The 16,789-nt window shown below is 50.5% G+C and overlaps 1 long non-coding RNA gene across 1 annotated transcript in view; it reads left to right on the top strand.

Moving 5' to 3' along the window:
• Positions 1-16,789, top strand: part of LOC119717399 (uncharacterized) — an 86,551-nt gene that overhangs the window by 47,898 nt on the left and 21,864 nt on the right. The window contains exons 2-3 of the long non-coding RNA XR_011810021.1: positions 5,292-5,468; positions 6,787-6,877. This is a non-coding gene — a long non-coding RNA (uncharacterized lncRNA). The remainder of the gene's footprint in view (positions 1-5,291; positions 5,469-6,786; positions 6,878-16,789) is intronic.

The following is a 16,789-nucleotide window of genomic DNA, read 5'->3' as shown; positions in this document are numbered from 1 at the left end:
GAGACACCTGATAGGCAAAAAGGATATCAGGGGAACAATTTTTATTTGGAATGTGGTGAGAAGTCTAATTAGAATTTGAATTCTGCTGAGCCTTGAAATGGTCGGTACTTTATCCTGATCGCCTTAGATATTGTTTCGAGTCAATCATCTGTCATAGTGCGGCACGCTGGAGAGAAAGGCTCTCCATCCAGCCTGGTCTCTCTGCCGGGCTGGGGGCTGCCGGTGGGGAAGGGGAGGGTGGCAGGAGAGAGGGCAGCAGTCCCTGCTCTGCCAAATAGGCTCCCCACAAGCCTGCACAAAGGGAGAAAACCCTTGGCAAAGAGGTTTCCTGGCTGCGTGCTCCCAGCCCAGCCACGCACAGCTTTCTCAGCATCACAGGGCTGGCCCCTTCAGAAGAGGGGAGAGGAGGACAGGGGATCAGCACGAGCATCCCCCCAGCTGCTGCCTGGGAGAGGAGCATCCTCCCTGAGATGGTCAGAGAGCCTCGAGAGGCTTGTGTGGCAATCCTTGTGGTGCCGATTAAATGCTCCGGAGGGTCAGCTCTCACGGGGAGCTGGGCAGCTAGAAATGGGTGGAAGGAGGGATGGGTGGATGGATGGACGGACGCATGGATGGACAGGTGGATGGATGGATGGATGGATGGATGGATGGATGGATGGATAGGTGGACGAATGGATGGAAGGATGGACGGACGGATGGATGGATGGACGGATGGATGGATGGATGGACGGATGGATGGATGGACGGATAGGTGGATGGATGAACACAGACAGGTGTAGATGGGAATGGCCCTCCAGATGTATTTGTATGATATGGAGGTAGATATAGCTGAACCCAGTGAGACACGGGGATGGATGGGGCTGTTAAGAAAGGTGAGAGTGGAGCTGGATGAGCCTCATCAGGCTGAGGACAGTAAGAACATTCCTGATGGGAAATTTTTCCAGGCTGTCTGCAAACTCAGGTTGAACTTCATTTGTGTTACCAGAACACAAGGGGACACAGGAACCTGGGAGTATGGTAACAAGGCACTCAGCAACTTTCCTAGTCCTGGCATTTCTCCTTTCAGCTTTAAACCCTGTTCTTAATCATTTAAAATAAACACAAGACCATTACGAGCCCTATCTAAAAGTCACTCCAGGGCTCACCAGGACACCACCAGTAGCACCTTTCCTCCCACCTCCAGCCCATGCTGCCTCCCCCAGTGAGTCTGCAGCCCTCAGTCCTGCCTGAACTGCTGCAGTGCTGGCTGTGAGAGGAGCTGAGCAGTGGTGTGACCCCACCACGACGAGGAATAAGATGCACAGGCAGGACTGCAGCATGATCTATGTGCCAGGAGAGATGAACTGAAGAGAATCATGAACAACAGAATCATCCTGAGATTCCTAGACTTACTGAAATTTATGGCAAGGTCTTTATTCTGTGCTATTACCATGCTCTGAGGTGGTGCCTTGTTTTGAATGCAATATGAATGTCTGTAACATGGAAGATACAGGGTTGCATTGGCTGTTGACAAAAAGACAGTAAAATGTTTTGCTTTCTTGAAAGAAACAGAAAACAACCTGGGATTGGTGGCTAATTAAATGAGTTGCAGACATCTGCAAAAATTTCAGGCTAGGAAAGCTTTTGAGTGGTTATTTCTAAAGTGTCAGCATTAGATTTCAGAGCTGATGTATGGAGATGGGTGTGAGCAGCTCATGCCTTTATCAGCTACTGTCCAGGCTGTCGGCAGACTCAGGTAGACATCACTTTGTGTGTTTGTGTTCAAGTTCCCTCTTAAATAGCTCATCAGGGCAATAAGTTTTTTTCTTTTTTTCTTTCTCCTCTCCTCTCCTCTCCTCTCCTCTCCTCTCCTCTCCTCTCCTCTCCTCTCCTCTCCTCTCCTCTCCTCTCCTCTCCTCTCCTCTCCTCTCCTCTCCTCTCCTCTCCTCTCCTCTCCTCTCCTCTCCTCTCCTCTCCTCTCCTCTCCTCTCCTCTCCTCTCCTCTCCTCTCCTCTCCTCTCCTCTCCTCTCCTCTCCTCTCCTCTCCTCTCCTCTCCTCTCCTCTCCTCTCCTCTCCTCTCCTCTCCTCTCCTCTCCTCTCCTCTCCTCTCCTCTCCTCTCCTCTCCTCTCCTTCCTTCCTTCCTTCCTTCCTTCCTTCCTTCCTTCCTTCCTTCCTTCCTTCCTTCCTTCCTTCCTTCCTTCCTCTTTCTTTCTTTCTTTCTTTCTTTGACGTTGAGAAAGTTGATGCTGTCATAATTCAGTTCTAAAGACTTGTCTACAAATTCCTTGTTACTCCCATCCTCAACCACAGAAGGTCCGAGGCAAAATCAACCTTATTTTACACCCCAGAAATACACCTAGGTTTGCAAACAGAAAATAGCGGACATGAAATATGCTGTCATATTTGCAATCCCAGCATTGGTCTCACTGCAAGTATATTCCGACTTTGACCCTAAAGATGCAATTCTCATAAAGCATCAATATCCTAAAAACTGTTCCTTGCACAAGCTGTGCAGTCCCCCCCTGCCCATGGCAGGAACACCTTCCACTACACCAGCCTGATTTATGGCTTGAATCGGGGACCGGGAGGATCTGAATGATGATGTCCACTTCCACTGCCCTGCTCCCAACTCTACAAATACAACCCCGGTAATACACGTACACCACTGCCTGCTTCCCTCCTCGGGATGTGCGTGTTTTTGTGCATGGGTTAGGGATGTTCCTTGTCTAGCTCCAGCTGAAGGGGATCAAGAATAAAAATAATGATGTCTGGTATTCTCATGGCCCAACTCCTTGTGAACACTGGGATCCAGATCCCTGGGATCCAGGGCTGGCTGGGAGAAGTAGCCAAGATCCCTAGGGCCATGAAAAGCTCTGCTTATGCCAGGGAGGTCCGGAGGGAAGGCTGGATATGGGACAGCTTGCAGCACCGCGTCTTTGCTGCAGAAGTGCTAAATCAGGAATGGCTGTGAGGAGGGGGGACTTAGTTTGGACTTACATCCCAAAGCCAGGCCGTTGTACAAGCAGAAAGAACACTGCTTTAAAAATATCAGTGCTTCAGAGAGCCTGAGGGAAGTTGGTTGCCCAGTGGGAAACTGCACTGAAGGGAAGCTACCTAGCAACTTGGTGTGGCATCAGGGCATTTTTCAAGTTTTGCAGTGAGTAAAATATTTGGGCTCTTCTTTCCCCTGCAATCTGAAACAAGTGAAAGATGGCTGGGGAGGGCTGCTGTAACTACTGCCAGCACGGGGTCACAGAGGAAGATGGGTCCCAGAGAAAGGTGCTGGGAGGTGAGTGCTGTATGCTTCTCTTCCTCTTTCCTGCCAGCAGCAGCCCTTGTCTGTGGCTCAGCACTGTCCTCTCTTCCACCTAGTAGGTGTCCCCGGGGCTCCAGAGTCTTTCCCCTAATCAGCTCATTTCCCCTGGCTCGGTCCCAGGAGGATGCAGCGCTTGCAGGCTCCGAGGTGTCTCTATCACTGGCTGTCAGGTGAAGCCCTCCCTGAGCACTCCAGCAGGCCTTTCTTTATTTATTTTTAAAATTCCCCTGAGCCTACGAAGGTCGTTTGAACAAATTGGAGCTGACAGACATTAGCTTGGAAAAAAGCCCATTGCACCATGATAAACTCCATTTAAAGAGAAACAAAAGTGCCAGGCGAGGAAGGAACAAACGACGGGAGATTTGTCACTGTTACCGTGAGCTTAGGAGATGAGCCTGCCAGCACTGGCCTCACCTCCTCCAGTTTGCATTATCACCTGTGCTGGCCTTGCTCTTTCCAGTGCAGCGGCTCCTGTTGGTGTGGGTGGGGGAACTGGGATGTTGTGCAAGGCCCTGGGGAGAGCCGTTCCCATCACCAACAAGATCATGCAGGAAAATTAAATATACATAGCCCCAGTGATGGCACAGGCAGTGCCAGAGCTGCCTTTCCTGCCTTGAGACTTCCAGAGTCATTTGTAGGGGAGCAGAGAGGTCCCAGCCCCTGCCCCAACCTGGCCACCCTTCTGTGCAGTGAGCCTCAGCCTGGGCATTCATCACGGAGGTTAATCCCTCAGGAACCTGAGGTAGGCTCAACAAGCCACAGCCACTGCCAACTTCTCTGCGAGGGGTTGGGGATGCTGCCTGGCCTGCAGCTGGCAGACAGAAGAGCTGCCCGAGGGGCAGGGAGGGACGGGAGAGGGAGAAGTCAGAGGTATCAATCTTTGTCCGTACCGTGCTGATGAAACTTGTGCTCTCTCCAAAGATATTTCCTAATGCCTCCCATTCAATTTGCACATAGTTTCTTTATGCTTTGCTTGGTGCCCTTGAAGCAAAGGCAATTGGTTTCTCCTCTCCTCTGGGCATCATGTGGGATCCAAGTACCTCCAGTCCCATGCGAGCTGCAGCAGCAGACAAATGTCCTGGCAAGCTGGGACTGCACCTCAGTGAGGATCAGCCCTGGGCTTGTCACACTCACCTGGCCAGGTTCGGGCCAGGACTGCCTTTACCCCACAGCCAAGTGAGAAACGAACTGCTCCAACAGCAGATAAGGAAGCTCAGAAGGTGCAAGAAGTGACCGATACACCTGGCAAACAGGACCTGAGCTGTGCTCTGCCTCCTGCCTCTTTGTCTGGGAGTCCTGCAAAACCTAGGCAAAGCTGCCAGCTGCAGGAGACCTGAACCTGGCAGGTAGCCCCCAGGATCAAGAGTGGTCCCGAGTCCTGGGAGGAGTGGTGGCTGGGCTGAAGCCCTGTCCGTGCACCAGCCACCAGGAGCACAGGGAAGGTCTCCATGGTGCACGCCTGGCCCTGTGCCCGGCACACATCCGTGTCAGTAGGAGGGAAGGCAGTCTCTGCACCAGGCTCTCCTGTGGCACACTGCTCCATCTTGGCTCCCCAAAATCACCACCAGCCCCTCTGCAGCGCTGGCACAAATGGCATTGCCAGTTCTCTGTGCATGAGAGATTTCCAGTCTTGGCTGGACGTTCCCGATACACACCAACCTTTGATCCAACTGTGAATGCTGCTAACCTCAACTTTCCACGTTTGGGCTCCCTGCCCAGCTTTACAGTTAAGTGTTACAGCAATGCCTTTCCTGCTGCCCAGTTTCTCCCTTGGAAGCAAAAACTGCATTTCTGCAATGCTGCAGTTAGACCCGTTTGACCTTTCCCTGTCATGTGGATGCCCGGACAAGTCCGAGGGGGCTCAGCGGAGATGGGCAGCGTCCTCACACCGCAGCGAGAGCCAATCTAGCTGCTTGCTTGCACCATTCCACCTCCTACCTCTCCAGCTGTGCCTGCACCTGCGCTTAAGGTCATTTTTGTGTTTTCCCTTCCAGCTGTATCTGCTGACCACCCGCACTGCAGACCCCACCACTCAGCCCTGGATGACCCTTTCAGCCTGCCCCCGGTGGACTCTGGCTTTGCAACCTGGCTCACCCCGCGCTGCCCTTCAGAGCCTCTCTCCACTTTGCTGCGTCTTTAGAAATCACTTGAGCATGAAAGCCCTGAGCACAGTAAGTCCACCGGGGCAATCCTGCCCCCAGATCCCCCTGTTCCCCATCTCAGCCTTACGGCAGCACAACCGAGTCATTCAGCTGGGGTTGTGCATAACGCGAGGTGTCATCCTCGGTGTGTCTGTGCCCTGCCCATCACACAGGATGATGGGTCTGCCCCTGATTGTTTGCTGCTTTTTGGGTCTGTGAATGTCCTGTACTAGGTGCATGGGACACCAAGTCCTTGCTTACGGTTGGTATTTCTGAGCTGTAGGTACAAATGTCAGTAAAGGGTGGCTCTGTTACCATTTCTAAACCTTAGCTACCACATAGTCACAGCAGTGCAGAGGACTAGCCGAAGGATTGAGCAAATGCTGCAGAAGTGTTTCAATTTCAATATGGTTCCTATGTAGTAAGATTTCAGTGGGATTTTCTGCAAAATGTATGTAGGAATTAGAAGCTCTTTTTCTAACAGATTCCTTCAGTTTTATAAAGCACAATTTTATTGGTGTTATTTTTGAAGTATTTTTCTCCCCCTGTATAATGCCTCTTCAGTCAACTTTGGTTACAGATATGTTTTAAAACTGGGGTGAAATGTGATGGAAAACAGAGCATGTTTCAATTGGTGGCAATTCTTCATGCAGATTTGACCTTTGGGGGAAGAGGAAGGTTGTTTTGTAACCAAAAAAATCTCTTGCCAAAAATGTTGCCCTGGAAACTGAAGCTGTAAACAGGAGCCTGGATCCTTCTGCTACCCATTAAAGTGAATCTGACCCTGGAGAGCAGGAGATGGGCCCTGGAGAGCTGGCTGGTGGGGAATGAAAGGGGCTGGGGATGTGAGACATGCCTGCGTGGGCACAGGGGGTTTGAAAGCCTGACGCTGGATAGGGGCAGAGAGGATGTGGGAGGCAGCAAAACTGGCTGGTGGGGCTTGGCAGCATCAGTAACGCATGGGAGGACGTGTACAATGCCTTCCCCCAGATGCGATGATGTTTCCAGAACCCCCCTGCAAGTCCCTCCTGCCCCTTGCTGCAGCAAAAATCACTTTCTCAGCATCCCCTTCCCTTACCCCTGGCCCCCTCCAGCACCCATCCCTGCAGCCCTCGGCCCCCTTCCTGGCCCCTTCCACCCCACCTCACCAGTAATGAAGGGGGCCGGGTGGGCTGCCCCTCCTGCACTCCCACGCTTCCCTCCGGATGCCAGCAACAAGTTTAATTGGAAAAAACCAAGGCTGACTTGGAGGCAAGGCAAGGAGGCAGGGAGAGCCTGTACCAGCTGACACCATGATCGATTACCTGGAACTCCACCTGACACTGAAATTAGGGTTTTTTAATGATAGGCCGACTCTCCCTGGATGTGAAATTCAAATGATCTCCAAAGCTTCCCTGCGACCATCACTCGCTGCACGCAGTGGTACACGCCACATGCAGGTACTTTGTCTCTGTCACTGCTGAAAGGACATTGTTATTACCAACAACTCTTTGTATTAACCAGTCTCCTACCTAATAGACAACACTTTACGTTCTGCACCGTTACCCAGTCAGGGCTGCCGTGTGCCTGAGAGACACATGCTTCCCCCCAGCTCCCCTGGGGCAATGGAAAACCAGTGCTCAAAGGAGTTGCCACCTCGCAGGATGTGCACGAGCCTTGTCCCTCCTTCAGCCCCCTGTCACCCCCCAGCCCCATGGTGGGTGGTCACCAACATTTCTTTTGGACAAGGGAGGGGAGATTTCCCTCCCAGGGGCATCTCTCCCATCCCAGGGAAATGCTCTGGGCAGATTTCTCCACCTTTATCCTGTTCAACCCACTGGGCTGATGGCCTCCTGTGCCCCACGGGCAGGCTGGAAGAGAAGCCATCCCCTCCTGGGGTCTGCACCGTCACCAAGCCCTGCTGCATCTCAGGGCACTTGTTGCACCTGTGTGGAGGGTATGGTGCTGCTGGTGGAGGCTGTCTGCAAGATACTGTCCCCATCTTTCTTCCACCATTTCTTAGCTGTGTTTTCCAGGCCCTTGGGAAGGCAAAGGGAAGGTGGCTGGTATGACTGGGAGAGGAGACAGGGGTTGCTGTGCTCATATCGACTGTCCTTGCTCATGGGAGATGCCAAGCTGAAGGACCAGGACAAGGGGGGGAAACAAGGAGAGAGAGAAAAACAGTAATACCTGAAACACTGTAAATACAGCAGGGACAGCAATAACATGCAAACCACCATGCATTAAAGGGGATTTCCTCCATCTCACTGCTACATGGAATGGAGATTTGGAAAAAATATGAGAAGGGAAATTTTCCTAGACCAGGCAGCAATTTCAGTCCAGTTGTAGAGTCCTCCAGCAGCACTGGAGCAGGCATTATCACCAACAGGAGCCTTTGGGGGACCACATGGTGCTGACAGGAGGGAGCACAGCTTCTGGGTGGTGGGCACACTGGAGGGAAAAGGGAAAGCCCCCATCTCCAAAAGCATTCTTTGCAAATTCAGGTTTCACCCCACGAGAGGCGTTGTGAGGAGGTTAGGTGGGGACACCAACTGTGCCCAGCTCCAGCAGGAGTTGCTTTAGTCTGTGTTGAATGAGAAATGCTGGGCACAAGTGGGTCTAGACAGGAAAGCATAATTCAGGCCTCCTGGTTTGCCTCACCATGTGAAACCCTGAGTGATGACACTGACATTATTTACAGGCTGACCACTGCAGAGCCCATTTCTCCCTTCAGTTAGGTGCCTGCTCAATATAACCCGTATGTCCTCAGTTTCCTCCTGTTTGAGAGATGCTTCTTGTATTTGACAACACGTAGATATCATTAATGAGGAAAAGCTGCACAAGTTGCTATGGGGAAAATCACATCTTCTCTCATCTCTCCATTTTACCTGCATTGCGGAAGGAGATGGCTTTTCCCTAGGGAACGCTCAGCACCGGTTGCTCCATGGCTGTGACCTCAGCTGCCCTCTCTGGCCACCCTGGGGCTTGTGTGTGCAAGAAACTCTGGCACCTTTGGTCTTTGGGGTCAGTGGCAGGGCTGGTGCTCATCGTTCAAGGTCTCCTGATAACATAAAAGGTGTGGGGAGGGCAGTGCTGTGCACTGCTGGTGCCTTTGCCCCACGCCCCCCCCCGGGCAGCCCATGCCAGCCGTGCTCCAGGCAGGGTCCCCGTGGGAGCCGAGCAGGAAGGGGACGCATGCGGACACTGTTCCCTGCTTTCCTCAATCGCCCAGTGAGCAGCCCCTAATCTGAGGGGCGTGCCGGTATTAATGCCTTTAATAACGACGGATCAGATTGTATGAAGAGTTTTAATTGATGTCTATATCCCCGGAAACATAAAAACAGCCATGCAAACGTCTTACCACTATTATTTTATCAAAGGTTTTGACGTGGCTGCTGCATAGGAGATGTCAGGGAAAAAATTCATGTCTGCAAGGCACAAACAGGCGAAGTAATGGGATATAAATCAAAAACAGTGAAAGGGGAAAGTGGTTAGTCACAAGATCATAGAGTTTTCACTACCAGGGAGAGCAGTGAATTCTCAATACAAGCAGCAGAATTCATTCACTCCTGGGTGCTGCCAGCCCCTTCCCCCTCCCCGCTCCCCAGCACACTTGCAGCCCTCTACCCCAGGATGCTCCCAGGCAGGAGAAGGCAGTCGTGGAGGTCAGAACAAGCCATTTCTCCTCCTGCTTTACAAAATGCAGGGAAACCTAGCCAAGAAGTGGGGTTAAAAAGAGCACCCCCTTCTCTTTGGCTGGTGAAGAGTACAATTAACCCTTCAGCATGTCTGCTTAACCTGCATCACTCGGTGGTCTACCAACACATAAGTCTAATTTCCATTACAAAGGGAACAAAGTCAAATGTGGGAGATGAAAGGGGTTGATAGTTTGCTCCAGGCTGGTGGCAAAAATGAAAAAGGAAGGTACAAATTCAGTTCCACTTGTTTGCCCAGGTGTAGCTTTGGGACAGCGCTATGCAAAACCAGCAGCAGGGCAGCTTCAGACCTGCTGCTCCTCAATGATGAGCTCTGACCTTCAGAGGATGCGATGGGACCCCATTGGTGGCTCATGGCACTGCTTGACTATGCTGTCCCCTCTCCACATCCAGAGCTTGGCTCCTGAGCCAAGGCAACTGAGAGCCACTTGTGAGCACCCCACGAGTTGATGCTATGCTGGTGCCTCGCAAACACTTCATTTCTGCACCCCACAGCACTCTGCAGGGTGCCATGCCGGGGTGGGAAGGCATCCAAACTGGGCAGAGGCTGGGAAGGCGTCACTGCATTGTGAGAAGTGCCTGCCTTCCCCAGGGCACTGCTGAGAGGAAGGTTGCAGCATGCCCTCCTTGCCCAGTTGCTTGGCTTGCAAATGTGAAAACCTGGAGAGGGGGTGAGGTGGCAGGAGGAGAGGAAGGGAGGAGAGGATGAAAAGGAGGAAAAACTGGTGGATAAAAAGAAATTTGAAAAAAAGTAAGTGAAATATTCAAACTGGAAAGTGATATTATAGAAAACTGCAGGGAACACGCTTGAGTGCATTCAAATTTATTCAAACTCTGCGTCTGACATTGATGAATGCAACAGCTTTTTCCACAATATGTAGAGCGCACAGGGCATTTAGGATTGCAGCATCCCTTTCACTGCAGCTGTCTCGGGGCCTGTTGTGAGCGCCATGCAGACCCCTACTCTGGGCCCTGGCATGCCCCCTTAAAGAAGAGGCCAGGAAGCCATTTGGGAAGGAAGAGAAAAGCAAACAAAAAGGAAGGATTTCAGCAAAAGATGAGGGAGGAAGGATTTCAGTGCTAATCCATCCCTACCGTGCATGAGGTCTTTATCTTTGTGGCAGGACCCAGATGCTCCTCCAGTAGTGGTGGAATGTCCTTCCCGACATGCATACATCCATAGGAGGGGGGATGGATCGGGATGCACAAACAAACTGCCATATTGTGGAATGGTGGTGGAATAAAAACCTTATCCTACTGCCCACCAGCAAGCCCCAGTGTAAATTTGCTTTGCCAGCAAGGAATACAAGATCCTGCTCTCTCTGGCTCCAGTGGCTGAAGGGTCTTGCAGCTTCGCCCAGCACAAGACATCAAACCAGTGATCTTCCTTCAGAGAGCACTCTTGCACCCTCTTTGCATGCCACATTGGCAGGCTGGCACCCCAAGCAATGACTTCTGTGCTTTCCTCCAGTTTCTCCTCTCCTTGCCTGGGAAGCACTGTGGATTTTAGGAATAGCAGTGTACAGAACAGCTTGTGACAACAACCAGCTGCAAGTGGTTTTCTACAGTTTTCATATTTGCATTTTTTTTTATTTGTGTGGGCATGGATGGAGCTCTCTTTCCAGTGGATGCTCATGGAAAGAGGTGCAAGCCCACCAGCATGCCAAGTAGATATTGGACTTCAGATTTCTCTTCCCGTGTTGTATCTGGACAGCATGAGTCCACGCAGGCTGACATCACAGCGAGACCTTCCCTGCGTACACCTTTTGGTGCTGGAGCTGGTGTCACTGCTCGTCTTGCCCTTTCCAAGAACCTCCGCTCTGGTTCAGAAGGACACCAAGCTTGAGCTCTGCATTGCCACTCTGATCCAGCGTGGTTTGCAGGAATCTGGGAGGCAGCCTGAGGGTCCTTGCACCCTCAGCTGGGTGCAGCCACAAATGCAGAGAATGGAATTCCTTTTTTTCTACTCATTCTGCCCATCAATAGCTGAGACAGCCTATGATTTTATTTTATTTTTTATTGTTTCAAGGCTTTTTTACCTTCAGGTTGGAAAGAGTTGTATGTCCAGGACACAGAAGACCTGAATTCATGTCCCAGATGCACAACAAACTCCCTGTATAGGTTAGGTCAGGTCACTTCAGCATTGCAGGCTTAATTCCCCACCTGTGATGTAAGGCAGTTCAGCAGCCTGTTTTTTTTTTTGTTGTTGTTTGTTTTGTTTTTAAATGAAAGATGTTTTTACAGTGCCATCACTGCAGGCTTTCACATTTTCCACAGTACCTTTCTGCTACTGCACTATATATAGCACTTATAATTCCTGATTTATACTGTTTTGGCTTTCCTCTCCTTCTCAGATCTCCTCTCACAAATGTTACTGTGGCTCCAGTCTTTGCTCAGATGGAGATCAAAATGTTTGGCAAATGTATAAATCTGGATGCTGGTCCTCCATGATCACAGTGGAGAGCTGTACAACTCCTGGCTCAGGGGGCAGCACGCAAACCTGACTCAGCTCCAGCAGTTTTCCTGCCCAGACGGCCACGCAGGAGAGGAGTGTGTGGGTCTCTTTGTGGGGCTGCACCCAATGCCAGGGCTGTCCTAGTGTGTGCTGAGCGGCCTGTGCCCCAGAGCCATGGCTGAACCAACTTGGAGGTGGTGGAAGCAAGACCAGACTGGCACGGGGGATCCTCTCTTGGGCCCCATTGTAGGGAAGGTCTGGGTGGGAGGGCTGGTGGTGGAGCTGTGCTTCAGGGACATGGGCAGGAGAGGTTTCAGGTGGGGGCCCTGGTTCACGCAAGATAAAAAATTAACCCAAAAGTATACCTATTTCCCCCAAGTTCAGGTTTTCTTTGTTTCTAGCAAGGACCACTTCTACATCTTTAGGTAGTCCTTTGCTGGATGTTCAGAGTGGTCTCAGAAACCCAAGGCTGAAAATTCAAAAAAAGACTTGGTTTGACTGACAAACAAGAAGCATGAAAGTCTGCCCCAGCAGCAGGAGACTCATCACATCCCTCTCATTCGGGCCTTGGGAAATGCAAGTGCCTTTCCACGTGTCCTGGGACGGGTGGTAGCAAATCCCTCTGCCTTGCCCGAGCACTGAGCTGCCCTCGGAGGGGCTGGGCAGGGGCCGTGGGGCTGGGAGGTGATGTGCTCATAAGGTCCTGCAGGCGGTTTGGGGAGGGGATGTGTGCCATGGTCTGACAGAGGAACCGAGAGCTTCTCCCTCTCCCTCTCTCTCTCTTTTTCTCTTTAGATCGTCGTCATGGTGTAAACAAACAAGCTAAACTCTATGAGATTTACAGTGCCCAGCTTCGGTGGCTTCCAGTGCGGCACAGTGAGATATTTCTGTACAGGCAGGCTAAGCACTTTCCATTTTATACCTCAGCGGCTTTATAGCATCTTAAGGATTTCTGTGCATGCCTGGCTTCACTCAGAGGGAAAAAAATCAAGCTTGTAAATAAATACTAAATATATATGAACAAAAAAGACAGAAGGGAAGAGAGAGGGACACACACACACACACACACACACGCACACACTGGCAGAAGTGGAGAGGGGATGCAGAGAGGGGCCTGAGAGGGAGATGGAGAGGTGCGAGATAAAGCAGAGCCAGCTGAGCAGCAAGCTGAGGACAGGTTCTCCTCCACCACAGCCAGATGGAAAGAAAACTAGCCAGAGCTAGCAGCTCTCCAGCAATCTGGGGAATATTAATTTCCCATTGGGTGGGGTTGATGGCAGTGCCTGGGGTTAAGCCCAGAGGGCAGGGGAAAAAAGGGCTGCCCCTCAGCCAGAACTCATCCCCAGAGCTTGGTCCTCCACATCTCCTCATTTTGCCTCCCCACCCTTGGGTTAGCACGTCCCACAGCCAGGGCTTCACCCAACCCTTCTGCAGCAGGGTCCCAGTGCAGGAGCTTCCCTTGGCCCAGCAAGGGGGGACATCATGCATGCTCCTGCGCCTGTTGTGATGGTCAGGTTCAGCACAAAGGGTAGTGGCAGCTTTCTGTCCTCCCTGGCCCCTTCTTGTGGGTAACCAGGTTTTCTGTCCTCAGCCCCACTGCTGCTCTCAACAGGAGGATGGAAACACAGCCCATGTCTTGCAGCTGAGACCCCAGGGGCTGTTTGCTGTCTATCAGCAGAGTTTTCCTCTTGCCTGCCACAAATGGACTCTTTCTGCCCAGTGAGCTACTAGGAATGAGCCACAAGGGGAGCTTTTTGTGCTTTGTTTTGATGTGAATGAAGAGTTTGCTCCCTGGGCGGAATCTTTCACCTGCACCTGTAACACAGCAAACCAGACCAAGATCTGTCTGCACGGGGCGGCAGGCAGCAGCAGGACACATTGACACATTCCCCACAGGAACCTTCTTGCCCCCGACACCCACCACCAGCCCCACGGCCCCGACACGTGGAGGTCAGCCTCCTCCAGGGGCTGCACCACGTCGCCACACCACTGGGCATGGGGCGAGGAAGGGAAGAAGTGACATGACGGCGCCAGGGGTGGGAGCCAAACAAAGTCTGAATTTTGTAGACTCGTCATCCATGGGCACTACACCACCCTGTGTGTGGAAAGCAGGCCGAAAGCCTACAGGTTCAGCAGCATTGCTGCGGTTCTGTGCGGCAAATGTCGGCCTGCACCCACACCTGGAGGTGGGCCTCCTCACGGCCCGGCAGAGCTGGGCCAGGGGAGCCTGGCAATAAGGGCTGAGGCCAAACACGTCCAGCATGAGGGTGGACCTCCATCCCCAGACGTGGGCTGCCCCTGCTCCATGCCCAACACCAGCTCCTTGCTGCTGGGCAGGGAGAGGGGAGCATCCCCCCTCGGGTCGCTGGCAATTCCTCACCAGTCTCTCCATGCCCGGGACTCGCTTTCCCTTCTCAGATATTAAGTATTCAAACCTCATTTACATCCTTATTTTTCAATTTGCTGCCACAGTAGTTTAATTTATTCTATATAATTTCTTTTTCTGAGGGGACATTAATCATTGCCCTGTGCTTTTTGGCGCCTGTGGGATATGTGTGTGTTTTTTTTTAAATCAATAAAATAAAGCAACCTTCCTTCCTTCTACCCACCCCCACACTCCTTCCCACCCCCATCGTGCCCCTTTGCCGGAGGAGAGAAATATCATTTCTCTCACCGTTTTTTCCCCCCATTGTTTCCTTCATTTGCAGCCCAAACAGATTAACTTGTCTTTTGATTTCTGATGAAATGCTGCGTGAGCGGGGTGGGGACGGCACCAGGCTGGGGCTGCCCGCCGTGTCACTCAAAGGGCGGGTTTAGGATGACGTCCCTGCTGAGAGCCTAGAGCCACGGGATGGGGAGATTTGGTGTGGAGGAAGAGGGAAGGAGCCAGGACTTGGAAAGAGGAGTCCCCTTGTGGGGCAGGGGGGCAGGGGAGGATGCGGGACCAGCTGCAGTGAACCACAGGCATGCAGTCATGAGGTGGGAAGTGCCTACTATAGGACAAGGAAAGAATGGTGAAAATGATGGGGAAGAAGGAAGAAGGGGAGAGAATGTGGAAAGAGAAAAATAAAAAATAAATAAATAAAATTAAATTAAATAATAAATTAAAAAAAAAAAAAAAGAAAAAGGAAAGAGGAAAAAAAAAAAAGAGAGAGAGAGAGAGAAGGACCAGAGCACCCAGACCTTAATGGCTTTTCCATTTGACTCTAGCCGAGTGTTCGCTCTTTCTAGAGCTGTTTCTGTGCCCCGATGCAGAACCTGCAGGGTGCAGGTTGCTGCCCTGTGCAGGATGTGGCCATGCTGCAGCAGTGCGGGCGCAGGGCTCCTCTGCCGTGGGCCCCGTTTTTTTTTTTTGGTCATTGCGGCTGCTTCCTTTTGTTGTTATGTAATCTCTGATAATGAACGTCCAGTTCTGAGAGGATGCTTAATGCGGTATTAGTCAGTTGAAATATAATTGTAAATTACATGCCTGCAGCTAGAAAAAAAACGGTTACAGCAGAAAACATCCTTCTTTAGTGGCGTACTATAATCAAGAGAGCAGATCAAAAAAAGAACTTTGATGGACCGGTTTTCCATTGGAAAATGCAGAAACCTCCAAACTGAACCATTTTGCAGAAATGTTAAACGTTGACTGGAACTTTTGGCAGATATTTGAACTGACCCAAAATGTAATGGATTATTTGTTTTTGCCTTCCTCATTATATTTATAAGTAATTTTGTGTTTTCAATGTTATCAAAACATAAACTTTAACATGATTTTTATGCTTCTGCATTGAATTTGTTTCAGAATTAACATTCTGTTCTACCCCATCCTGCCCACTCTATTTTTTCATTTCACTTCATGATGAAAATTAATGTAGAAATAACAGAATTTCCTGTAGGCTGGAACTTCTATTTTCTAAATGTTTCTAGAGATCAGCAAAGCTAGTAGGTAATGGAACATTTTCCCCAACATTATGACAAGACAGAAGATGTTAATCGGAAAATATTTATCTCCATTGAAAATTTTTTGGTTACTGTAGAAAAGCCAAACTTCTCAGACATCTTCAATGAAATAGGGTTGGACAATGGGGTTTTGTCTGCATCAGTGCCCAGATCCGCCCACACAGTGCAGGGAACCGCAGTGCAAATGTATGGCCCCAGCCACATCATTTGGCAAACAGCACCCAGTGATGCTGGTGGAAGGAGCACAGGGGCTGCACCCCTCATCCTCTACCATGCAGGCTTTGCTGCCTAAAATGGACACATTTCTGGGAGTTGTGTCTGTGTTACTGCTTTGTTGCTAGTGCTGTTCTGCTGCTGTCCGTCTTTAAGGTATATGAAAGGTGCTTATGGGAGTGTGTGGGAGTGTTTTGGACATGTAACAGAAATGAACTCACCCTTGCAGAGAGCATGAGCCTTTCTCCATCACCTAACCACATGCAAGCCTGCACCAAGAGCATCACCAAGTCCAATCGGCATCCCCTTCTTGGGAGTCACTCTGGAGAAATGACTATGAGCTTGGTCCCAGCTTTGCTGTGTCCTCTGCACCCTGTGAGTGCTCCCAGTTTTGAACCACAAGCTTGCAAACCCTCTCCTTGTCCTTCTCCTGTTGTTTGGACTGAGCTTGGCGCTTTGCTGCCTGGACCCCTTGCAGGACAGCCACCCCATGTGTCACAGCATGCCCGGGGTGGATGCAGCCCCTTGTCTGTGTGAGGAGGGGACGCGGGGAGTTCAGCACTTGCATCTGTGCAGCAAGCATTTTCTGTGCATTTGTAGCTGTGCTTACGTTTCTCGCAGATGCCTCAGGGAGCACTCTGTGGAGCTGAAATAATGTAAGATCTGTTCTGCTCAGGGTGTTTCACTCTCTGGCTGGTAGGAATACCACAAGAAGACCAGATCTTGCAGTATTTCAGCCCCGTAAGTGGCTCCTTGAGGCAAAAAAAGACCCATGAAGAAGAAACACAAACACAAATACCAAGATATTTGGTTTCCCAGTGTGATCTTCCCTATTCTTCTGCCATTCTAGTACTCACTGGTATCCATGCCAAAATAAAATAAAATAAAATAAAATAAAATAAAATAAAATAAAATAAAATAAAATAAAATAAAATAAAATAAAATAAAATAAAAAAGAACCACTCCAGTCATGAAACAACTATATGTGAAGTGGATACTATAGAGTGCAGTTTGCAGGTTTGATAAAATACTATGACGTACAT

This window comes from Anas platyrhynchos, chromosome 6 (genome assembly GCF_047663525.1).
Source record: "Anas platyrhynchos isolate ZD024472 breed Pekin duck chromosome 6, IASCAAS_PekinDuck_T2T, whole genome shotgun sequence".
Taxonomy (NCBI): domain Eukaryota; kingdom Metazoa; phylum Chordata; class Aves; order Anseriformes; family Anatidae; genus Anas; species Anas platyrhynchos.
Note: the sequence above shows the minus strand (reverse complement) of the source record. Positions and strands in the feature narration are given on the sequence as shown.